Raw genomic sequence first — 25,880 nt, forward strand, 5'->3', positions numbered from 1 at the left:
GTTATCAAGCTTGTTAGCTATGACCTCCTTGAACAATGATTTTAATGATAAATGGAATTGGAGGCCTGGAAAAAAGGCAGAGTACTCGGCAAAAATGTACTATGATTTTGCACATCAGCCTGTTTCTACCAATCCTATTCTGAGCTGGGTTTGGAAGAGTTGTTGTACCATGACAATTAAAATGTTTGCCTGGCTGGTAATTATGGACAGAGTTAACACCAAGGATATGATTCAATGACACCATTGGAAAATTGATGATGGACCTAGTTGTGTCCTATGCCCGACTGCAGTCATTGAGGATAGGAACCATCTATTCTTCCAATGTAACTTCAGTATGAGAATATGGAACTATCTGCAGGTTTCCTGGTTCGACAGCAAGGATATGGTGCAAATTGCCTTACATGCCAGTAGGGAGTTCAATAAGACTTTCTTCTGAGAGGTGGTATTTCTTGCATGGTGGAATATTTGGAAAGTTCGGAATGACAGGGATTTTAGGCAGGTCAAACCAACTTTTATGCAGTGGAGAAATGGGTTTATCCATGATATTACTCTTCTTTCACACCGGATCAAGACCAGATACAAGGAAGCTCTACTCAAATGGATTGATTTCTTGCCCCTTGAGGCCCTTCTTATTTGTATATTCTTTCTTTCCTAGTAGTAGATTTTAGTGCCTCTCCTTTCTTTTTTAGATTTCTTTAACCTTTCTTGTATAGCTTTTCTATTTCTTTGTTCCTCCTCTTGAGGAATCTTGTATTTGTACCTTGTTTTTTTCTAATAAAATGTTGTGGGGTGTAAGCCCTGCAGTCTTCCAGGTCAAAAAAATATATGCTAGTCGGCTTATATAAACATGGTCGCTTATAAGCTAATTTTATTTCCAAAATATAAATAAACAGCTAGAACGAAAGGAAATGAGAAGAAGTGCACAAATTAAACCAAACTAGACAAGAATTCATGTTTTCGCATTTAGAAATGGTATTGGTGACATAAAAGTTGGCAAAAGACAAGACAACGGTTCATCGGACTCATAATTGGTTTCCAGACATCGATAGTCAACTAGGGAATGGGTCGATTACAATATAGAATCAAGATGCAACTTTTTTTGCTTCTAAGCTTGAATAGAAGCATATGCTAGTCGGAGGTAATAGAGTGCTTCCAAATCTTCCATAGTCTTATTCCTGAAACACGAAACAATAAATTCAGATTAATGAAAACATTATCAACTCGGACTGAACTTCCAAATTGGAAGGCTTACCATTTTTTCCGATATATAGGGTTTGATTCTCTGAGAAAAATTGATCACAGACGGGCATGTCATCGAAGCTCCAAAGTCCATGTTTCCAACGACATCCCGAGGCACATCAAAATTCAATAGGCTACTAATCATCTCATCCACGCTATCATCCATAAGATATCTCATCCAAGGTTCCAAATTGACACCATTATTCTCCATAACAGGATGAACCATTGAGTTGTTGGTGTTACTCTTGATAGGTGTGGATCCTTCTCCTTCAGCAATGGTTGAAATGGGAGCAATGGATGATATATCAGGAGTCTTGGTGTAATACTCTCGGCCCAACTTAGAACATCCAAAGGTGTTACTTCTCCGGTCATGGTACAAATTCATAGCAGGAACTTCAACAGGGGTAACAGAGCTCATTGCAGGAACAAATGGCATGTTGTCAAGCTGAACAAGTGGCTGGTTTGATGTGAAGTTAGCAGATGGGTAGACGAAATCATTTTGGTTGGCAAGGTTGTTGAGTGCTGGTATGAAACTATGTTCTTGTGTTGTGCTTGGCTTGGGTACTTTATTAGGAATAACATGGAGAACACGGTGGTTCTGAGGAATTGTTGGTTCATCTGGAAAGTTAAGCTTGGCCTTCTTGCCACGGATCCTACGTGCTTCAACATCATAAGCTCTTGCAGCTTCTTCAGCACTATTGAAAGTACCAAGCCAAACATAGGCACCCTTAATAGGATCTCTGATTTCAGCAGCCCACTTACCCCGGGGGCGTTGCCGAATGCCCCTGAATTGGTTTTTTCTCTTCCTTTTACCTGGCCTTTGTGCGGGGCCATCAAAACCAGCACTAGTCCTGGTGCTCAAATCATCTGCAATGCAAGATCAATGTCAATGCTAATATAGATGAATATAGAAAAGCTTGTCTCACAAAAAGTAATTAATTTCATCATGTGCACGAATTCATATGTATAATATCACAATTCTTATGAACACTGAACCATCATGGGTGCAATCCTCTTCATGTTTCGGTGAAAGCATTAGTCACCCACAAAATAAATTAAATTACAACTTATGGACATGATATAGACCTTTGCCATCATTTTGTAATTATTGATCTTTAAATCCCATTATCAACCCTGTGAAAAAAATTCCATTATCGATGATGCAGAATCAAGGATTGTTTTCTAGTAGGACTCAACATTTACCAAAATAATCCTTCAGACTGACAACTGAACCAAGTATAGAAAATTCCCATTCAAACCTACAACCATATAAAACAAGGAAACAACCCAAAAGGTCAAGACCTCAATAAAAAATAGAGAAATTCGGCCCTCTGTAGATTTTCAAACCCAGTTGACTATAAACAGTAAATGTGTTAATCTCCATCAAAGGTCACAAAAAATATAAATCACAATATCAACAACCTAGCAACCAAAATTGATTCTCTGCGGGAAGAGTGGTGAAACCAACCTACCAGCCTAATCAGTTCAAGGAAACATGGCTGAGAAATGAAAAAGGCCTAGCCCTAAACCCAATTCACTTCATAATATCCAATCCATTCCAACCCCAAATCTCTAAACAAACAGGTGACAGGGCATCTCCAATGACGTCCCTCAAAACGACCGCAAATGCGTCAAACCAATTTTTATCATCCAACCCTGGAGCCGCATATGTCCGCGGATGCATCTGGCCCCCTGAATTACCACAAATCATGCAAAAGCATGGGAAGATTTCTAGAAGTTCGGGTGTTTGCCTTGCCAATCAAAAGCCACCAAATACCTCATGCCACAGCCTCTCTCCTCTTTGTTTGCTTTGGAGGAAGGCCACTGCTATTTGGTCAAAGGACATTGCTTTTTGATGGAAGTGAGTGGTCAAAATAACTTGGAAATCAGTTTGATTTCTGTTAGGTTCTCATTGGTGGAAGGTTTGCATTTCTAACAAGCTATTTTGGCAGAAGATCTGCAACTCACAATGGTTATTTGGAGGAAGTGAATTGGGTTGCGGCTCTCACAAGCTAGAAATCATTGTATATAGTGGAGCACCATTGCTATTTGATGGAAGGCCATTACTATTTTCTTAAGTTAATAGAGGCGGACATTTGAGGAATAGGGTTGGATGACCAGCTCCCAAATCCGGGTCTGTGGACGCGCCCATACGCGTTCGCGGATGTTGAGTGTGTCTGGTTAGCGGCTCAACATTGAAGATGCCCTAACACCAACAAATCAAGCCTTCCAACACCAACCCCACACAATTTCTTTTCCTACCCAAGGAATCTAAACCAATCACACAATATCCTAGCTTCTACAGTGGTCAATCGCAAAAGGTTATAAAATGAGCAGATTAAAACCTTTTGAGATGGATCTCTTGGCAGCTAACGGATTGATCTCGACAACCTTGTCATTTTCATCCTCCGAAGATATCGCGCCATGCCCGCGTTCCAAGTTGAAGTACCCGGAGTTGGCGTCGAAGTCCTAAAAATCAGCGTTGAAGGCCTCGTCGTCGTGTCGAAGCCGAGCTTGACCCCAAGCCAGTTGAGCATTACGAACCATCGACTCCGACCACCGCCCTGCCGGGCTTCTTCTTCTCAGGCCACAACACCGCCTCAACCACCCTCCTCGTAACCGTGGGTGGCTTGTGGGCTGCGAGGATCGTACTATGCACCTATGACGTTTAACCAATATCTTCTCATAGTCATCGCCCCTCCCCTGTGTATGTTTAATTTACATCTTCTCCTAAATGATTGCATGTAATTTTAAGATTCTTGTAAATGACTCATGGCTAGTTACTCATTTATTAGCTCAAGATTTTACTACACACCAATAGTATGGTTGTACTACTACTATCATACACTCTTCGTCCGGGTTTATTGGACGGGTTCATCCAACCAAACATTTAACCAAAAATATTCTCATAAATGATTGTGCATAATGCTAAATAATATTCTCATAAATGATGGTGTGTAATGTGAATATCTTTGAAAATCACTAATAGCTATTTATACCATTTATTAGCTCAGGAATATACTACACACTTGAATTATGAGTGTACTACAATGGTCGTACTCTTCTCGTCCAAGTTTATTGGACGGGTTCATCCAACCAAACTTTTAACCAATTAATATCTTCTGATAAATGATTGTATATAATTTTAAGATCCACGCAAATAACTCATAGCTAGTTATTTCATTTATTAGCTCAAGATTGTAGTACATCCAACCAAAAGTTTAACCAATATCTTCTCATAAATGATTATATGTAACATTAGGATTTTTGTAAATCACCTATAGCTACCCACTCCATTTTTCTCAAAGAAACGGAAGCTTACTCCATTTAGTTACTTGCATTACTTCATGTGCAATAAGTAGCATTATCCTATGGTGGTTATATAAAGTGTAAGTTAGCATTGCAAATTTCTCATCGCATCCTTGATCTAACCATGTATATGGAGATCTAACATTTTTCTAAACTAACATGACATTGTTGCTCTATGACCCTATGTCCTGCTTAATATTCAACCAAGATCCCCTTATAAATGTATTTGTAACTATACGATCCTAGTAAATCACACATATATACTTACCCCATTGATCTACTACCATGTATGTGCAATCATTAGCATTATTATACATTTAGTTTGTGAATTCTAAATGAGCATTGCAACTTTTTTGTATTGCACTCATGATCTAACCATGTATATAGATATTATTAACTATTTTTGTAAAGTAACATGGCAAGGTTGCTTCACGACTTTGTGTCTTAGTTGCACCGAGAAGAAATAATTTGAGAGTGGTTTCGTTTCTTGTGAGAAGTGTGACTATCTGATGCATGAACGAAGCAACAACTCTGGGTCAAAATACAGAATGTGCTTAGAAAATCTACTCATGAGTTTTTTATACTCAAATATCATAAAATTGTGCAAACCATAAATACAAAATTTTAGGAATATCCAAGAGCTAACAATACACATTGTTTTTCTCAAAGAAGTAGGTCGGTGGAGCCACGAGGGTGGAGGCCGCGCCAAAGGGGGTATGCGTGCCCCCTGCCTCGTGGCCTCCTCGTTGGTTGCTTGACGTCCACTCCAAGTCCTCTGGATCACGTTTGTTCCAAAAATAACTCTCTCGAAGGTTTCATTCCGTTTGGTATTCCTTTTCTTTGAAACACCGAAATAGGCAAAAAAAACAATTTGTAGTGGGCCTTGAGTTAGTAGGTTAGTCCCAAAAATAATATAAAAGTGTATAAATAAGCCCGTTAACATCCAAAACAAATAATATAATAGCATGGAACAATAAAAAATTATAGATATGTTGGAGACGTATCAACGAGCGATGGTCTTTTCCTACCAATCTATCCCCCTAGGAGCATGCGCGTAGTGCTTGGTATTTGATGACTTGTAGATTTTTGCAATAAGTATGTGAGTTCTTTATGACTAATGTTGAGTCCGTGGATTATACACACTCTCACCCTTTCACCATTGCTAGCCTCTCTAGTACCGCGCAACTTTTGTCGGTACCATAAACCCACCATTTACCTTCCTCAAAACAGCCACCATACCTACCTATTATGGCACTTCCATAGCCATTCCGACATATATTGTCATGCAACTTTCCACCATTCCGTTTATTATGACACGATCCATCATTGTCATATTGCCTTGCATGATCATGTAGTTGACATCATATTTGTGGCAAAGCCACCGTTCATAATTTTTTATACATGTCACTCTTGATTCATTGCACATCCTGGTACACCGCCAGAGGCATGCATATAGAGTCATATTTTTGTTCTAAGTATCGAGTTGTAATCTTTGAGTTGTAAATAAATAGAAGTGTGATGATCATCATTATTAGAGTATTGTCCCATGTGAGGAAATAAATAAATAAATAGAGAGAAAGGCCAGATAAAAAAACAAAGGCCTGAAAAAAGAGAAAAAAAGGAAAAAAGGAAAAAAAGAGAAGGGACAATGTTACTATCCTTTTTCCACACTTGTGCTTCAAAGTGGCACCATGATCTTCATGATAGAGAGTCTCTTATTTTGTCACTTTCATATACTAGTGGGAAATTTTCATTATAGAACTTGGCTTGTATATTCCAATGATGGGCTTCCTCAAATGCCCTAGGTCTTCGTGAGCAAGCAAGTTGGATGCACACCCACTTAGTTTCTTTTGTTGAGCTTTCATACATTTATAGCTCTAGTGCATCCGTTGCATGGAAATCCCTACTCACTCACATTGACATCTATTGATGGGCATCCCCATAGCCCATTGATATGCATAGTTGATGTGAGACCATCTTCCTCCTTTTTGTCCTCTCCACAACCACCACTCTATTCCACCTATAGTGTTATGCCCATGGCTGGCGCTCATGTATTGCATGAAAGTTGAAAAGGTTTGAGATTACTAAAGTATGAGACAATTGCTTGGCTTGTCATTGCGGTTGTGCAGGATTTGAGTATTTTGTGTGACGAAGATGGAGCATGACGAAACTATATGATTTTGTAGGGATGAGCTTTCTTTGGCCATGTTATTTTGAGAGGACATAATTACTTTGTTAGTAAGCTTGAAGTATTATTATTGTTATGTCAATAAACTTTTGTCTTAAATCTTTCGGATCTGAACATTCATGCCACAATAAAGAAAATTACATTGATAAATATGTTAGGTAGTGTCGGTGTCAAAACCGGCGGATCTCGGGTAGGGGGTCCCGAACTGTGCGTCTAGGCGGATGGTAATAGGAGACAAGGGACACAATGTTTTTACCCAGGTTCGGGCCCTCTCGATGGAGGTAAAACCCTACTCCTGCTTGATTAATATTGATGATATGGGTAGTACAAGAGTAGATCTACCACGAGATCAAAGAGGCTAAACCATAGAAGCTAGCCTCCGGTTTATATAGACACCAGAGAGGGCTAGGGTTACACAGAGTCGGTTACAATGGGAGGAGATCTACATCTCCGTATTGCCAAGCTTGCCTTCCACGCCAAGGAAAGTCCCATCCGGACACGGGACGAAGTCTTCAATCTTGTATCTGCATAGTCCAAGAGTCCAGCCAAAGGTTATAGTCCGGCTATCCGGACACCCCGTAATCCAGGACTCCCTTAGTAGCCCCTGAACCAGGCTTCAATGACGATGAGTCTGGCGCGCAGATTGTCTTCGGCATTGCAAGGCGGGTTCCTCCTCCGAATACTTCATAGAAGATTTTGAACACAAGGATAATGTCCGACTCTGCAAAATAAGTTCCACATACTGCCATAGAGAGAATAATATTTACACAAGTCTAATCTGCTGACGTATTCCGTAGCGTGTCATCATGCCATAGACAAGCCTTTATTTGAACCGTTTTTACTGTCCCACCTCAATGCGTTTTGCGAGGCGGTTTCCTTGGCACGTCTTGTCGAAGCAGAGATCGTGTCCCCTTTATTTACGGGATTCTCATCAATACGGACGTGGGTAACCCAATCGTGCCCGTTGGTGTGTCTCCTCGATCAAAGGCGAGTCCCAAACGGTCACGGGGAGGGCTCTTGGTATTCAACCTCTTATAAAGAGACCAAGGCCTTACTCCTTTCTTTTGATCTCAATCGAATTCGCCCTTCGCCTCGAGTTCCAACACCCAAGGCCCCAGATTTCAGGCGCTTCGGACCTTCGACGATGTCCGGCTCCGACCTTCGAGGCCGATGGACGCCTTCCTCCGTCACGGAGGAAGACGTGCTAAAGCTGAGAGAGGCCAGGTTTTTGACCGGCGAAATCTCGCATAGGCTGCCTGCTCACGGGCAGGTTATTCCTACTCCCAAGCCTGGTGAGAGCGTGGTGTTCGTGTCTCACTTCCTCCGAGGGCTAGGCTTCGCGACGGATCCCTTCGTGAGGGGGCTCATGTTTTATTATGGGCTGGAATTTCACGACTTAGCCCCGGAGTCCATCCTCCACATCTCATCGTTCATTGTCGTGTGCGAAGCCTTCCTCCGTATTACTCCTCACTTCGGACTGTGGCTTAAGACCTTTAAAGTAGAGCCGAAGATGATTGAGGGACAGCACGCGGAGTGCGGAGGCGCTGTTATAAGCAAGAATGCTGACGCTCCATGGCCCGAGGGCTCTTTTCAAGAGGAGTTCAGCTTATGGCAACAAGAGTGGTTTTATATCACAGCTCCCAGGAGCACCAAGTGGGTGGCGCTGCCTGCTTTCCGCTCGGGTCCCCCGCCACGACTGGCGTCATGGGTCAATAAGGGGCTGGACTGGGGGTCGGCAAAGGACGTGCCCCTGTTGCAGGGCCGCATCCGAGATCTCCTAGAAAGAGACATCAGTCTGGTCGTGGTGACGCAGGTTATGTTAATTCGCCGAGTTCTGCCCTGCAAACGTCGCCCCCTCCGCCTGTGGGAGTTCAACCCGGAGGGACCACGAGTTCTCCAACATTTTCTTGGCATGACGCCCGTGGAGATGTACAAATTGTTCTTCGGACCACAAGTAGTGTGTCCGGATTCTACGGAGGACGCAGGTCTGAGCTGCAATCGTCCGGATACTCAAGTAAGTAGCCCTGTGCCCGGACACACCATCCGTTCATTTATCACAACATCACCCTTAAAAGAGTTGTCTTTGAAACAGGAGTGGGTAGCGAAGGCGAAGTTAATCAGGTGTCCAGCCCCCCTTCCCGAGACCTCGCGGGATCCCGTGTTAACCAGGATGCTGGAGGTCGTGCCTTCGGAAGAAAGCAAGGGGGGGACAAAGAAGCTGCTGCCTCCCCGAAGGAGGCTTTCTGGAAAGGAGGAATCGAAAATTCCTCTACTCAGGGGAGGAAGAGGACTGCCTCTGAAGACCCGGAGTCCATGGTCTCAAAGCGGGGGAAGAAGTCTTCGCTAGAGGGTCCTGTGCCGGGGGATGCCTCGGCCGTACTATGCCCTCAAGGGGATCAGCCCTCCACCGAGCCGTAAGTAGAGAGGGGAGGTTTAAAATGAGAGAAATCCTTGTTTTATTTCTGAGGAAAATAACCGAAATTTTACCTTGTAGTTCGGATCTCAGCGCTTCTCAGCAGAGCTCATCTTCGGTGGATCTTCTTCCGGAGATGATCGAGAGCGGAACGCCTCCCCCTGCCATACCGCCTTACGAAGCGGGCGATCCTGAGGTATCGTCGTGGAGGGTTTATCCGAATCCGGCAGGGCCGGAAGGCAGTCATATGGCCCCCCAAGGCCATCTGTGTCAGGTTTTTGAAAAAGGCCATCGAATGTGTCCGGCACCGCCTGGTGCTCGGTCGGATGAACTAAAGGATCTGTTAGGGCAAGCGTCTATCTCAGAGGAACACCGTACGTTGATGGGTACGGTAATTGAAAGGATTACATCCACTAAAAGCGGGTTGCACGAGGCCGTCAGGAGTTTACTGACAGGTTTTGAGGTACGCGAGGTGATGTACCTTTTGACAGTTCTGCATATAAGATGCACCCTGTGTAGATAGTAGCCCCTGAGACTCTGTGTTTTGTCGAAGATGACAACACGCAGAGGATCATAGTCCGAGGTGTAATTTTTTCGCCATCCTATGTAGGTGGCGAAGTGTCCGGTGGCCAGCCGGACTAATGAATTTGCCGAGCTAACGCGACAACTTGACGTGGTAGATGCCGACATCGCGGTTGTCAACAAGCGGCTTGACGAGGCACAATGTATGTAATTTCTCCAGAGACACCTGGTAAGAGGAGCTTGATGCCAGTATCTTATAGCGTGTGCGTTTGATGCAGATGGGGCCGCTGCCATGGAGAGCCTTCGGGCGGAACTTGCCCGAGCCAAGGAGCAAGCCAGGAGAAGTGATGCGGCTGCCGTAAAGGAAATTGAAGAGCTGAAAGCCGAACAGGCTGCTCACTGCCGAAGCAAGAAGGAAATGGCCGAAATGGCTGTGAAGTTAAAGAACGCTGCTGACCGCTGCAAGCTTCTTGAAAAAGAAGATCGGGCGGAGCAGACAGACCTAGAGAAGGCCACTACAGCGGCCAAGGATGCTTGTTCTGCGATGAGAGCGATGAAGGAGGAGCTGCGTCAGGCCGGAGATATCGCGGCTGGAAAGCCCTTTATGCTGCTGATGAAGTTCAGAGATCCTAAATACGCTCAGTTGGACCAGATGTGGAGTTCGGCGGACGCATATCTGGATTTAGCTGCGAGTGCCGCTGATGCGGCCGAACATTTCTGAGATCAGAAAGATAGCGAAGTGGAGAAGCTCTTCTGGTCACAATTCAACAATCCGGAGCGTCCGCTTCCGTTGACCGATCGTTTGGCCGAATGGGCCGAACTGAATAGGTTGTCCGGACTCGCCATGAAGGATGTCGTTAATCATCTATGGCCGGAAAGGCCAAAGCCGAACAGTTATTTTAGCTTGGTGCAGCAGTTCCTTGGTGCCGTGCTGCATATCAATGCGATGAAGAGGTCAGCATGCATAGAGGGTGCGCGGATGGCCCTTGTCCGTGTGAAGACATACTGGGCGGAGATGGAGGCCGCCGCTGTTGCATCCCAAGATTCGGACGGAGGGCGAATACCTGCTAAGCACTATTTTTAGGAAGTTCTGCAAGGCGCTCGTTTAATAGAGACGCAATGCTCGAAGGATATTATGTTTGAATAACGTGTATTATTGTAAAACAATATTTTGATGAATTGTAGAAGCTTTTTATACTTGTGCCTGCAAGTATTATAATGCCTCCTGTGCGGCCGTTGAGGTATATGTATATAATCTGAAAGATGGCAGTCGTCGGCTTCAGCCCCCACGCATATAATGCGGGGGTGTTCGCAGAAGGCGCATTCTCACAATTGATCCAACTCTTGGTCCATGAAGGAGGTGATAGCGCAGCGAACTAGGCAATCGGACTATAATGCTTTATCACTTTCACTTAGCCATAGGAGTTTGACAGGGGGAGGGGGGTACTATATAGCCCCTGCTGGCGCTGCGCTGGCCCGAACTCGGGGCGCGTGTGTGCCTGGCCGGGAAACGGCCCTTCGTTAATGCGGAGGAATCCCGAAGACTCTGATAGGTCATCGAGTGGTTGACCAGTCTCACGCTATACCATGACAGTCAGTTTTTGGCTTTCTCTACTGAGGTGCTCGCCTGGCTGAACCGGGCACAATCGCACTAGTTCTCCTAGTGCCTCCTTAGCCGATAGAGTGGAATGTAAGGCAGCAAAACACAGGAGCCGGGCAAACCCAACATTTGACCAAAGACATGATTCGGAGCTGATGCATATAAGGCCAAACTCGCGACGCCGAACACTCCCTAAGGTATTCGGTCTTTATAAAAATGGGTTGAGCAGTGCCCATGATAATAAGCCCCTGGTGTCTAGGTACGTGCGAAATTCTGACGTGGCCACATGCCAAGACGCTAGCCTCCTCCTCGGTTATACTGTGAATCTGGGGGATGTGCATCAACAAGAAATAGTGAAAAAGATTTACGTAGGGTCTTAATCTAAAGAGAATCCTTGGGACGGGTCCCTGCTGCACATCTGTGCCTGTGTCTCCGTTGTGCCGTGTCCTAGATGGGTGTAGCACGGTGTTCATCTGTAAAAGAGAGAAACTTAGTTGAAAGAAGAATAGTCGTGCGAAATATATGTTGTACTAAGTAAACAAAGTATAATTCAAGATGGGGAAATTGAGCCTTATTGTCGCTTATTTTACATACGCGGAGCCCCTTGTATAGGGGTGTACGGCTACAAAAACCTTTATCAATTATAAGTTTGCTCCGGACTCGCCTAGCCGTGTCTGTGGTCTTAATGACCTGTTAGATGCTTTTGTTGGTGAAGCTGTTTTAATGTGTGGCTGTCCAGGCAGCCGTATAGTCTTCTGCGCGCGAGGAATATTCAATATTTCCCTTTAGTGAGATGATGCCTCGTGGGCCGGGCATCTTAAGCGTGAGAGATGCATAATGCGGTATTGCGTTAAAGCGGGCGAAAGCTTCGCGTCCCAGTAGTGCTTGATAGCTACTTGAAAATGGGGCGATGTGGAAGGTTAGCTTTTCGCGGCGGAAGTTATCGGGGGCACCGAACATTACTTCTAGCAGGAGAGAACCCGTGCAATGGGCATCCGGGCCTGGCGTTACTCCTTTAAAGGAAGTGTTGCTATGGCAAATTTCTGTTGGGTCCATCCCCATTTTGCGGACTGTGTCCTGATATAGCAGGTTTAGACCACTGCCGCCGTCCATCAGGACTTGTGTAAAGTGGAATCCGTCGATTATCGGATCTAATACCAAGGCGGTCCAACCTGCGTTCCGGATACTTCCGGAGTAATCCTGATGGTCGAAGGTGATCGGTTTTAACAACCAGTGGCGAGACTCCTTTGTGATAGGCCGCATGGCGCGTATCTCTATAGGCGCCACTTTGTTTTTCCCTTTTGTCACGTGAAGTAAGTTTACTGTTTTGACTTCTTGTGGGAAATTCTTTTGTTTCCCGGTGCTCTGCTTGTGGGGTTCGTCATCGTCCTCACTTGGTGTATCGAGCCCCTTGTGTTCGGCGTTGAGTTTGCCGGATTGCTTGAAGACCCAACATTCTCTGTGGGTATGGTTTGCAGGCTTCCCGGGAGTGCTGTGGATTTGACATATTTTGTCCAAGATTTTGTTTAGGCTAGATAGATCATCCCTGTTATCCTTGAGGGGCAGCTTTTTCTGACCCTGCCGAGAGCTTTTGAATCCGGTGTTGACTGCCGTGCTCTTCGGGCTGTTTCCCTTATTTCGGCGCTGGTCCTTGCTGCGACGCAGTTTCCCATTTCCGTCCCTGACTTTAGATGTACTTGGGTTGCTGGTGCTGCATCTTGCGAACCAGCTGTCCTCTCCCGTGCAAAAGCGGGTCAAGAGGCTTGTTAATGCTGCCATTGTTCTTGGCTTTTCTTGGCCGAGGTGTCTGGCGAGCCATTCATCTCAAACGCTGTGTTTGAAAGCTGCTAAGGCTTCGGTGTCCGGACAGTCGACTATCTGGTTCTTTTTAGTAAGAAATATGTTCCAGAGTTTCCAAGCTGACTCTCCGGGCTGTTGAGTTATATGACTTAAATCGTCTGCATCCGGAGGCCGGACATAGGTCCCTTGAAAATTTGCCTGATAAGCATCCTCGAGCTCTTCCCAACTTCCAATGGTGTTTTTGGGAAGGCCTTTAAGCCAATGCCGGGCTGGCCCTTTGAGCTTGAGGGGTAAGTATTTTATGGCGTGGAGGTCGTCTCCTCGGGCCATATGGATATGGAGGATATAGTCCTCAATCCAGACTCCAGGGTCTGTCGTTTCGTCGTACGCCTCTATGTTTACGGGCTTGAATCCCGCTGGAAATTCATGGTCCAGCACCTCATCATTGAAACATAGGGGGTGTGCGGCACCCCTGTATTTGGGTGTGCCGTAGTGTTCGGATGTTTGTTGTGTTGCATTGCTTACTAAAGCTTGCTTTCTTGGCCCGTAGATAGATTTGGCTGGGCCATCTTTTTGATGTGAATCCTTCAGTGGGTCGCGTGCTGGTTTGTGTGCAGCGCCTCTTGCCGCTCTATATTGGCCATGGGGTCGTTTATCCGACTGGGTGGCTTCCTTATTTGTTGATTGCGGAGGCTCTAAGGCCTCCTCATCAAATTCAGGCAGGAGCTTTCGCTTCGGGTAACTTTTTGTGTGGCGACTGTCGCCGTATTTGTCTGCGGTGTTGAGTACTTTGCTCCACCTGATTCTGAGTGCATCTTCCACAGTTTTGAGCTTCCGCTTCTGCTTTTTCAGGCTACGCGCAGTGGCGACAAGCCTTTTGTGGAGGTTCTTCTGCTCTTGGAACTTGTCCGGCGTGAGGTCGTCCAGACTGTTATCTTCGCCAGGGACGGGTTGTGCGGTTTGTTTATCCAAGTTGCCTTGTTCGGACGGTTGCTCGATGCCATGTTCATCGTTCGCCGGCTCACCCTGCTCTGTGGCTGGGTTTGTATGACCAATGTCTCTGTCGAGGCGAGGCTTGGAGCGGCGCTTACGCCGCCGCTTTGACTGCTTTTTGGAGGAACGACCCTTCGTTGCGTCCTCCCGTTCGTCCTCGTCATTTCCTTTGGGTGTGTCCACCATGTATACATCGTAGGATGGGGTGGCTGTCCAGTGCCCTATGGGTGCTGGTTCCTGTTTGCCTCCTACATCGTCGTCCATGCCGTCGATGTCTTCGGAGTCGAAGTCAAGCATGTCGGTTAAATCGTCGGCAGTGGCTACGAAGTGGGTGGTGGGTGGGCGTCGAATTTCTTCGTTGTCCGCATCCCAATCCTGTTGGCCATAATCCGGCCAGGGCTCTCCTGACAAAGAGAGAGACCTTAGTGAATTCAGAATGTCGCCGAAGGGCGAGTGCTGAAAGATATCTGCGGCGGTGAATTCCATAATCGGCGCCCAATCGAATTTGATTGGCAAGGGCACGGAGGGTTCGGAGTCCGGAGTAGGGTCTGGCACCTTGGAGTCACGGGCTTCGCAGAGGATAAGGCTGGTGTTTGGCTCGATCGCCGTTGAGACTGCAGCCCCCGAGGCGGTGTCTAGCCACCCGCCCTCGATCGGTGGAGTTGGCTCCGAGCTAAGGGTCGGAGCTGTTGCGGGCACGGCCTCCAGGGCACTGTTCGGCGGTAGAGCTAAGTCATGCCCATCGTGACAGTGCGGCGCACTAGGTTGTGGCTCGGATCTGTCGAAGATAAAGTCTCCGCGGATGTCAGCCGTGTAGTTCAAACTTCCAAATCTGACCTGACGGCCAGGGGTGTAGCTTTCAATCTGCTCCAGATGGCCAAGCAAATTAGCCCGCAGTGCAAAGCCGCCGAACACGAAGATCTGTCCGGGGAGAAAGGTCTCACCCTGGACCGCATCGTTGTTGATGATCGGAGGAGCCATCGGGCATAAAGGTGACGACACAGAGGAACTCTCAATGAAAGCAGCAATGTCGGTGTCAAAACCGGCGGATCTCGGGTAGGGGGTCCCGAACTATGCGTCAAGGCGGATGGTAACAGGAGACAAGGGACACAATGTTTTTACCCAGGTTCGGGTCCTCTCGATGGAGGTAAAACCCTACTCCTGCTTGATTAATATTGATGATATGTGTAGTACAAGAGTAGATCTACCACGAGATCAAAGAGGCTAAACCCTAGAAGCTAGCCTATGGTATTATTGTCATTCCTCCTATGGACTAAAACCCTCCGGTTTATATAGACACCGGAGAGGGCTAGGGTTACACAGAGTCAGTTACAATGGGAGGAGATCTACATCTCCGTATTGCCAAGCTTGCCTTCCACGCCAAGGAAAGTCCCATCCGAACACGGGACGAAGTCTTCAATCTTGTATCTTCATAGTCCAAGAGTCCGGCCAAAGGTTATAGTCCGGCTATCCGGGCACCCCCTAATCCAGGACTCCCTCAGGTAGCATTCCACATCAAAAATTCTATCTTTATCATTTACCTACTCGAGGACGAGCAGGAATTAAGCTTGGGGATGCTTGATACGTCTCCAGCGTATCTATAATTTTTTATTGTTCCATGCTATTATATTATCTATTTTTGATGTTTAATGGGCTTTAATATGCTCTTTTATATTATTTTTGGGACTAAGCTATTAACTGGAGGCCCAGTGCCAGTTTTGTTTTTACCTATTTCAGTGTTTCACAGAAAAGGAATACCAAACGGAATGAAACCTTCGCGATGATCTTTCTTGGACTGAAAGCAAACCATGAGACTTGGAGTGGAAGTCTGGAACTCCATGAGGTGGCCACGAGATAGGAGGGTGCGCCTAGGGGGGTAGGCGCGCCTAGGGGGTAGGTGCGCCCCCACCCTCATGGGACCCACGGAGCTCCACCGGCATACTTCTTTCGCCTATATATAATCTTATACCCTAAAAACATCAGGGGGAGGGACGAAACCACTTTTCCACCGCCGCAACCTTTTGTACCCGTGAGATCCCATCTAGGGACCTTTTCCGGTGATCTGCCGAAGGGGGAATCAATCACGGAGGGCTTATACATCAACACAATAGCCTCTCCGATGAAGCGTGAATAGTTTACCAGAGACCTTCGGGTCCATATTTATTATCTATATGGCTTCTTCTCTCTCTTTGATCTTCAATACAAAGTTCCCCTTGATGTTCTTGGAGATCTATTCGATGTAATACTCTTTTGCGGTGTGTTTGCCGAGATCCAATGAATTGTGGGTTTATGAACTAGATTATCTACGAATATTATTTGGTTCTTCTATGAACTCTTATATGCATGATTTGATATATTTGCAAGTCTCTTCGAATTATTGGTTTAGATTGGCCTACTAGATTGATCTTTCTTGCAATGGGAGAAGTGCTTAGCTTTGGGTTCAATCTTGCGGTGTCCTTTCCCAGTGACAACAGCAAGGCACGTATTGTATTGTTGCCATCAAGGATAAAAATATGGGGTTTCTATCATATTGCTTGATTTTATCCCTCTACATCATGTCATCTTGCTTAAAGCATTACTCTGTTCTTATGAACTTAATACTCTAGATGCATGCTGGATAGCGGTCGATGTGTGGAGTAATAGTAGTAGATGCAGAATCATTTCGATCTACTTGACATGGACGTGATGCCTATATTCATGATCATTGCCTTAGATATCTTCATAACTATGCATATCTGAATAACTTTGACATAGTTGCTCTGTTATCTTGCACTGGGTTGATACTCGTCATTTTCCCTGCCCAAATATATCTCAGTTTTGCTGTTATGAGAATGCTATATGCATGGTTTGTTATTAGATCTCAAATTCTGCAGCTATTTTTCATTGTTAGGAGAATGTTGTATGCACGGCTTCACTTGATTATATTCCTAACTTTTCTTATTTATAACTCACAGATTTTGGCCTTAATTCGTCAAAAGTTGTTGTACAAGGAACTACACGAGAAGAATCCTAAAGAAAACTTGCACCCAACAATGTGTTTTAGCTCCCTGGAGCTGGACATGTTAATATTTAGCTGTATTTTATATTTCAATACCTGATTTGTACCGCCGTGATTGTATAGTACTTGCCATGATTTGGCAGCCGTTTGAAAATTTATGTGTTATTGGCTCTGTTTGAATCAAGTTATTGGTTGTTGCACAAATAGAGGATTGACGTGTGGCACCTAAACAACACACCTGGTCCCATTTCACTAGTGGATCCTTTAAAATAGGAAAGAAACAAAAGAAAACTGACACATGGGACCTAATTGGATGACCTGGACCTGGTCCAAAATGGATTGTAAAAAGGCCCAAATAAGAAATGGAAGCAAAAAGGCCGAAGGCCTAGAAAATAAAAAGGCTACAATGTTGGGCTTGGCCCATGAAGCCGATCAAAAATTTATAGAAAAAATACATTAAAAAGGCCGAATTGTTGGGCTAGGCCCATGTAGAAAACTGAATTGGACCGGGCTGAATCTTGTGCCACATCAGCTTGCCACGCTGGATGCCTACGTGGACTAGGGAGGTTGCTAGTGACCAAAACAGAGCAATAGGCTTATTTTGGTCATAAACGTTTGCGACCATTCCAGAAGAAAGGTCGCTATAGTCAGTTTACGACGGCCAGCTTTTGACCTTATGTTTTTGGTCACAAATGGAAATTTGTGACCATTCAGTGACCAATAGTGGTGGTCACAAGTTGACATATTTCTTGTAGTGGAGAGAAGCCACTAGTGAAACCTATGGCCCCCGGGTCTCTTTCTTATTATATTGCACCTCTTTTATTATCGCATCACGTTTACTATTTTGCAATCTTTATTTTCCAATCTATACAACAAAATACCAAAAAATATTTATCTTATTATCTCTATCAGATCTCACTTTCGCAAGTGATCGTGAAGGGATTGACGACACTTTTATCGCGTTGGTTGCGAGGTTCTTGATTGTTTGTGCATGTACTAGGTGACTTGTGCGTTGTCTCCTACTGGATTGATACCTTGGTTCTAAAAAACTGAGGGAAATACTTATGCTACTTCGCTGCATCACCCTTTCCTATTCAAGGGAAAACCAACGCATGCTCAAGAGGTAGCAAGCACCGTGAGCGCCTCCTCGTCGTCCGAGTCCATCACCGAGTAAAAAAATAGAGAACACCTGGCGGGCGTGGTGGGCGCACAACCGCCGGTGTACCGCCCTGTGTAGCCGGAGCACCAGAAAACTCACCTAGATGGTGGTGGAGAGGTTGTCGCGGTGAAACCTTCTCTCTTTTCTGGTGGGAATAGCCTATCTAGCGGTTGTGATGCCCGGATAATTAAGCTACAATAATCCTCCGCTAATGATGCCAAGTCATCACATTACTGTTGCTAATCCTCACTTGATCCAAAACATGATTCAAATTCAAATTCAAAATTTAAAGTCAAAAATCCAAGTTTGTCAAGCATGAAAACTAAAATGTTCAAAAGGTGGCAAATAATCCTTGGATATTTATCAAGTTGGAACCAACCTCATTTGAGTTCCCAAAATGCCCCTGGGATTTTATCTTGTGGTCCAACAATAATTAAATTGGCCTTTCCAATTTCTGAAAATGGTTAGCCAACTCCTTTTGACTCCAAACTTTTTATGCAACTTCATTTTGTTCCTATCTATTTTTGTGCAAAGTGCCACATTTAACAAAAATAATTCAGTAGCTCTTTTAAATAGGAAACAGAGGCAATTCAAAAAATAAATAAAAGAAAAGGCCACCACCCCCTAGTGGGCCTTGTGGCCCAGCTGGCCATCCAGCTGGTTGGCCAGGCCGGCCCACTCGAACCACCCACGCCGCCGAGGGGATAAGTCTCCCCCTCGGCCTCGTCCTCGTCAGCCCCAGATTCCCCCACCCCCCTCTCGCTCGGCTCTCTCCCTCTCCGTTCTCTCTGCTGGAGCATCGTCGGCATCGTTGCCGCGGCCTCGACCCCCTCCCTCACCATGTCGATGCGTCCAATGGCTCCACCGGCCTCCTCCACGTCGGCTACAAGCCCCGGATGGAGCTCGGAGTCAGCGCATCAAGCGGATCGAAGCCTCCCCGACTCATCTCCCTTCTCGAACGCCGCTGCCCTCATCGTCGTCTCCGGCCACGTCGACCCTCCCCGAGACCACTGCCGCCTCCCTACGCTCCGCTGTGAGCCCTCGCCGTTTCCCCTTTTTTTCCTGCCGTCCTCCCTCGTCGTGGCCGCGCCTGGGCCCCGCGCTCATCGCGTCTGCGCCCGTGGCTGCGCGCTGCACGCGAGCTCACGCGCCCACCGTCGTAGTCCCCGCGCGCCCTTGTACCTCGCTTGCGTCTTGCGCCCGCACGCTCACAGCGCGCGCCATTCCGCGTGCCCTCCCGGCGCTGCCGTCTGTCGCCGCCGCTGTATGCCTTTGCCACTGCTGCCTGCTACAATCTGCACTGCTATTGCCTGCCTCCGCCCCCTTGCCCCGCTGCGCCTCTACCTCCTCCCCCAAACGCCCTGCCGCCATGGTCCTCCTCCGCACCCTGACTGCCTGCGTCCGCCGCTGCCACTACAGCCGCTTGCTAACAGAGCCGTAGCTGCAGCCTGGCCGCCGCGACGAACCACGCACGCGGCCGCGCCACCTGCACCCGCCTGGCTCCGCCCCCCTCGCCCCGCTGCCATTCCCGCCATCTGCGATGGCCCCTGGCCACCAGTGCACTGTCGCCGGCCTCCGCCTCGCAACCGGGCGGGTTCGGTCTCCGCCCGTGCCACGCCCGTTAGTCGCGCCCGCTCCAGTGGCTGGTTGTGCCACTGCATGTGGGGCCCAGCCCTGGTTATAAAAAAAGAGGTTAAAAATAAAATTAATTAATTAATAAGATAATTAATTAACTTAATTAATCATGTTTAGTTAACTAATTGGGTTTATTTAACCTACTAATTAAACTAGGTTTAAATGGTAATTAGCAAATCAGTCAATGATGGATAGGCCCCACTGCCCTGTTTGACTGGTCAGCGGTCAGGGTTGACCACTGGCGTCATGCTGATGCATTAAGTCCATTTTTTTTGAATTAGAGATAATTCCAGAGATGGTTTAAAATCATTGAAAATTCGTAGATATTAAACCGTAACTCGGATGGAAAAACTTTATATATGAAAGGTGCTCAGAAAAATCCAACTAATCCGAATGCGCGGTCCGTTATTTTGTCACGTGCCCCTAGCATGCTGAACACATAACTTTTCCCCTTCGGTTCATCTGTCTGACAAACGTCCGGAACTGGGAAAACTTTCCCGGATGTTATCCTCCTTCACCAGTATCACCTAGCACTGCGTTAGAACACCTCTAGCACCGCTTTTGTCTTGTTATGCTTATGCTTGCGTGTATTTACTGTTTCTTCCCCCTCTTCTCTCCGGTAGACCTCGAGACCGCTGCTGATGCCCCTGTGATCGACTACGTCGACGACGACCCCTCCTTGCCAGAGCAACCAGGCAAGAAAACCCCCCTTGAGCATTCCGATATCGCCCATTTCTTTCCCTCTCCTGCTTGCATTAGAACTGCTACTGCTTTCTGTATGATCCTACTCTGATGCATAGCCTGTTGTTGTTACTTGCTTTCATACCTTACCTGCTAATCCTAAACTGCTTAGTATAGGTTGGTTAGTGATCCATCAGTGACCCCCCACCTTGTCCCAGTTGCCTCGCTTTATGTTCGATGACTCGATAAACATGATCAACGTCCAGGCCCCGACACTGCACATCACCCCCCTAGTTGTATGACACTACAGAGTTACTATTGAGTGCCGAGGGTGAACCTCATACATCACTCCTGATGAGATCTCTGTAGTGCAGCTATTCGGTCGTGATCATCGAGGGTGATTTCCTCCTTAACCACTTCCGTCACGGCTCTGTCGAGCAACCCCTCAAGTGTGAACCTCGAGGGTGGATCCTCTTATGTTCACCTTGATGATAACATCGAGTGGAATTCACCAGGGGTGATTCCTCGGGTTTTCCCTTTGGTGTTAGACACACAGTTACTATGGTTACTATGACTTTACACTGAACCATGTTACTAAAGACGGGTCGACCCTGAGGGGTACCCGCGCGAGCTTAATAGTGAGTGATGTGGAGTCGGGTTGACCTGGAAGGTGCCTGCGAGATACTTACGAGGCATGGCCGGGCATTCTTAGCCCTTGCCGCAAGTCCTTGAGACGGGGCAACGTGGTCACATCTTTCGTGAGTCTCTGTTTGTTACCGCGCGTTCCTAATCCACTGCGATTTGGATATTTGATCGGGGGGCCTCTGGCTTGATAGCACTAACCATCACGTGGGCATAGTATGGGCATTCAGCGTTGTATACATTAGCCAAAGCTTAATAGACGTTAGCGACTGAGCGGCGCGCGCCGGGTTGGACTGGTAAGCTCCTGCCTTTTTAGGGAGGTATCTAGGTCTGCTTACCAGCCGCGTACGCAACGTGCAGGAGTTCCTGGGGAGATGGCCCATGACCCCTGGGGGCATAGGTTTAGTCTGGCATGCTGGCCTCTCTATTAAGCCTAGGTCGGGTTGCGGCGTATTGTTTGGCCGAGGCCGGGCATGACCCAGGAAAGTGTGTCCGGCCGGAGTTAATCGAGCGTGGTGGGTAAGTTCGTGCACCCCTGCAGGGAAGAAAACATCTATCGATAGCCTGTCCTACGGTAACGGACACTTGGAGTTGTATCCCCATCGATACAACTAGAACTGGATACTTGAGATGAGACATGGAGATGAGACTTGGATATGAGATGAGAAATGGATAGTATGGCTCTGGGATTACTTTCTCACAGGGAGTCGAGAAAGGATCTCTGGCCGAGGTTGATAACATTACTGCTACTTTACTTTATGCTACTCTACTCCCTACTGTTGCTGCAAGATGTTGGTTTCCAGAAGATGCTAGTCTTCGCTAGGCTAGGCTTTCCCCCTTCTCTTCTGGCATTCTGCAGTTTAGTCCACAGATAGAACCCTTTCCCTTTGATACAGATGCATACTTAGTTTAGATCTGATGTAAGTCTTGCGAGTACTTTGGATGAGTACTCATGGTTGCTTTGCTACTTCTTTTCCCCCATACCTGATTGTTGCGAGCAGATGACGGATCCCAGGAGCCAGACGACGCCACGGATGACTACTGCTACCCCGAGGGTGCCTACTACTACGTGACGGCCGCCGATGAATTGGAGTAGTTAGGAGGCTCCCAGGAAGGAGGCCTTGCCTTTTCGATCGTTGCTGCTTTTGTGCTAGCCTTCTTAAGGCAAACTTGTCTAACTCATGTATGTACTCAGATATTGTTGCTTCCGCTGACTCTTGTGTATTCGATCTTATGTATTCGAGCCCTCGAGGCCCCTGGCTTGTAATATAAGCTTGTATTATTTTAATTTGTGTCTAGAGTTGTGTTGTGATATCTTCCCGTGAATCCTTGATCTTGATTGTACACATTTGCGTGTATGATTAGTGTACGATTGAATTGAGGGCGTCATAGTGGTGCCGGGCAGTGGGCGGCGCCGGGATCGGCACAATGGTGGCCGAGCGCGCGGGGTGGGGGGCAAATCTGGACGATTTCCTTGATCGCCTGACAGTGTGTACCATGCGTATTTTCCCTTCCGCCGGAGCCCCCGAGCGCCCCCAAGTGCGCTGGGTTCGGCATGCGATCGCCGGGCCCAAAAACGGGCCGAGCCGACGGATTTCGGTGTCTTGGGGGCGCAACTGGGGCCTTATTTGGCATCAGCCCTAAAAAAGTCGCCCTGGGGGCTTGTTGGGAACGCGGCTGGAGATGCTTTTAGAGATTCACTCTCAAGTAAATTTCAATTTGCATAAACATACATGACAATGCAACTTCATATCCTTTAGGGTGTCAACAACATTCTTCAGGTTTCCATAGTTACTACCAAGTGAAGCCAACTTTAGGATCTTTCTTTCCTGAAGGTTCATGTCAGTCAGGCGGGTACATTTCACTCATTAAACACAAATATTTGTGCACACTTCAGATTAATCAAACATACAGCTTTAGGGCCGCAAGCTAATTTGCCAAGGTAAGCCTAATCTCCTGCAAGGCTACAACCTCCCACACATTGACGTCCTCCTCGACAACTCATGCCATGAATTTACCAACACCATTCAGTAGTTCATCACTGAATACAAAGAAGGGAGACTAAATCTCACCACCTGAACAATACATTTATTTACCTCTATTTTTCGCACTGAGCAGCAGTTGCACAAACTCTTTCTCCTTCCTAATCGACTCCCCATCTCCACCGCCACCGCCTTGTCCTTCCATCTAACAACCTGAACCAAGAACCTCTGGTAGGCCATCTGATTTTTATTTTTTCATTCGCTAGAAAATCTAATTTTTTTGGTCTACCACGTCATTTGCAATGCTTGATGCTGTTTTTTGTCTATATCATCTTTGAAACTACACTACAACAAATTATCCTTCCAACTCCACACAATCAACCTGCTCCGGATAACTTAGACAATTGTGCCATGATTTATGTAGATTGATTGTATTTTATAATCACATTGTCCCTTTTAGTCCATTCCTGAATTTAGTTGCCACACAAATTTATATATTGCTTTTGAGTTCAGGAGGGGAGAAGTAGAGATATATTATCCTCAAAACTCTAAGCAAAACTGCAGCATGACATATTAGCAGGAGTTAGTAGCCGCAGCAGCATGGCATGGCAAAGAGTACGGAAGCAGGAGCGTCATGCGGAAAATAGTAGGGAAGCAACAACATTACCCAGTAGCAGGATGCGCACCTTGTCCATATTCGTGCGTGAGGCGAGCGTTCGGCAGGAGTGAGAGCAGCCTCCTCCCCATGGGCCGAATTAGCGGAGGGAGGTGGGCGGGTGCAGATCTCGCGGCCCGGTGGCTCGCCTTGTCCTGCGCGCTAGCCTTGGCCTCGTCGTCCACCTCCGCTGCCTCGTCTTGCTCATCGCCCTCGGGGAAGGCGAGCGGGGAGTTCGGGCACGCGATGCCCTTGCTCCTTTCATCATCGGCCGCAAGCTTCTTGGCCGGCGACTCCGCCGGGGCCTTCCTTGGCCGGCGCCGGCCCTATGAGGGGATCTCCGGGTGCGCCTACTATTGCTGGTGGCTACTGTGGCAGTTGCTGGCCTACACGATGGACGGCAGATCCACAAGAATGGCGACCACCTTCAGCCTGCACACGCCGAACACCTACTCCTGCGCGATCCACCCCCGGCTATCGTAGATGTTTGGATCTCGTCGAGTGAGTCAAGGATTGGGTGGAGTTGTGCAGGCGATGGCGAGAGCAGGGGAGGAGGCGGAGGATTGATTTGGTCGTTTTGGTTTAATAGAGCGTCTTTTGTAAAAGTGAATCATTTCGAAAATTCGTATAGGGTTTCATGATCTGAACACAACTATTGGCTTGCTGCGGTGCTTTTCATGTCTGGAGAATTTGTATATAGAGGTGATGATTTCACACACATTGAAGGTCCATAGATAATGTACTAGAATTAACCGTTCAACTGTCGCTCCTTCGACATACTCTATTTTAGACATTAACTGTTTTCAATCTTCATGTCTATTTAGGTAATAGGTTTTTGAGAAAAAGGTCTAACCAATCGATTGTAGAGGAAGCACATGGATTTTTTCAGATCTCATGACATTCGTTTGAAGACAATAATGGTGGAAAGATATGCATCCAACCGTGCAAACACTAGATTTGTCACATTCTTCATGTTGAATGCGAGGGCACTATTGTCCATGAGGATTAAGTTTTTTGACAAGAAATTTCTCACAGATGGACATGTTAAATAGCATAAAAAGAACTTTTAGGTGGACCAAAGGGCTTCCGATCATGCTCGGCTTCTATTTACAACAACTTGTCGTCATCGTGGACCATTAGACCTTTTGTACCGGGATCTTGATTTAAAGGATCGGACCGATCTATTTTATTGTGACTGCCGGAAACTTTGATTGAGTTAGATGTCATTGCCCTATTCATTCTAGGTTATGTGTAAACCTGATGAACAATTCAGCCTCGTGCTTTTGTACCTTTTTTAAGCTGGAGTTAGATATTGTTGCCTTTTTCAACTCGGTTTTGACCCACATTTTCTTTCATACCGGGCCAATGGCTTGTAATTTCTTTAATTAATACATGAATATTATAGGCAATCACAACAGAGGGAAAGAACATCATTCTTGTGGGATCCTTGAGATCACTGTTCATTACAGAACCCACAAGTTTTTAGCGTCCGCCAGCACCCACAAACTTATTTTCAGCTAGCACACCAAATGGGTTGTAATTCTTAATAATAAAAGTTGCATGGTACTAACAGATTTGGATTTTGACATTTGGGACCCACGAGGAAAACGTCTATCCAAGGCGGTGTCGACTCGACAGTAAACATTGAAAAATCTGGTTTTAAAATTACTGTAAATCCAAAACTCGCCTGAAAACCATGAAACTTGGCATGGTATTGTGACATGGCACAAACATGTTTTCTTGAAAAAATAGTCCAATTTGGGACAAGTGTTGGTATAAACTTCTTACAAATCGGAGCTTCTCTCAAAAAGCCTCATGGTTCTGAGAGGGAACTTGACACCTATGTGTGCAAAACGACATACGTTGTCTCTTCCTGCCTTGATTTATTTTATAGAGGCAACATGCAAGTATAGGAGCATCGTCCTAAAAATAAGAATTTATTCAGGGTTTGTTTTGCCTTTGTATACATTATTTGAGTTTTTTAGGCATTTTGGAACATACTTTGGTGTGTGCAAAGGTCATGTGTGTACTAGTCACCTATGTAATTGGATGTCAATTTGTTTA

General features: G+C 46.4%; 1 pseudogene; it reads right to left on the bottom strand.

Moving 5' to 3' along the window:
- Positions 1-1,169: 1,169 nt before the first annotated feature.
- Positions 1,170-23,908, bottom strand: LOC123129734 (ethylene-responsive transcription factor 1-like; annotated as a pseudogene).
- Positions 23,909-25,880: the final 1,972 nt, after the last annotated feature.

Source organism: Triticum aestivum, chromosome 6A, assembly GCF_018294505.1.
Source record: "Triticum aestivum cultivar Chinese Spring chromosome 6A, IWGSC CS RefSeq v2.1, whole genome shotgun sequence".
NCBI classification, from domain to species: domain Eukaryota; kingdom Viridiplantae; phylum Streptophyta; class Magnoliopsida; order Poales; family Poaceae; genus Triticum; species Triticum aestivum.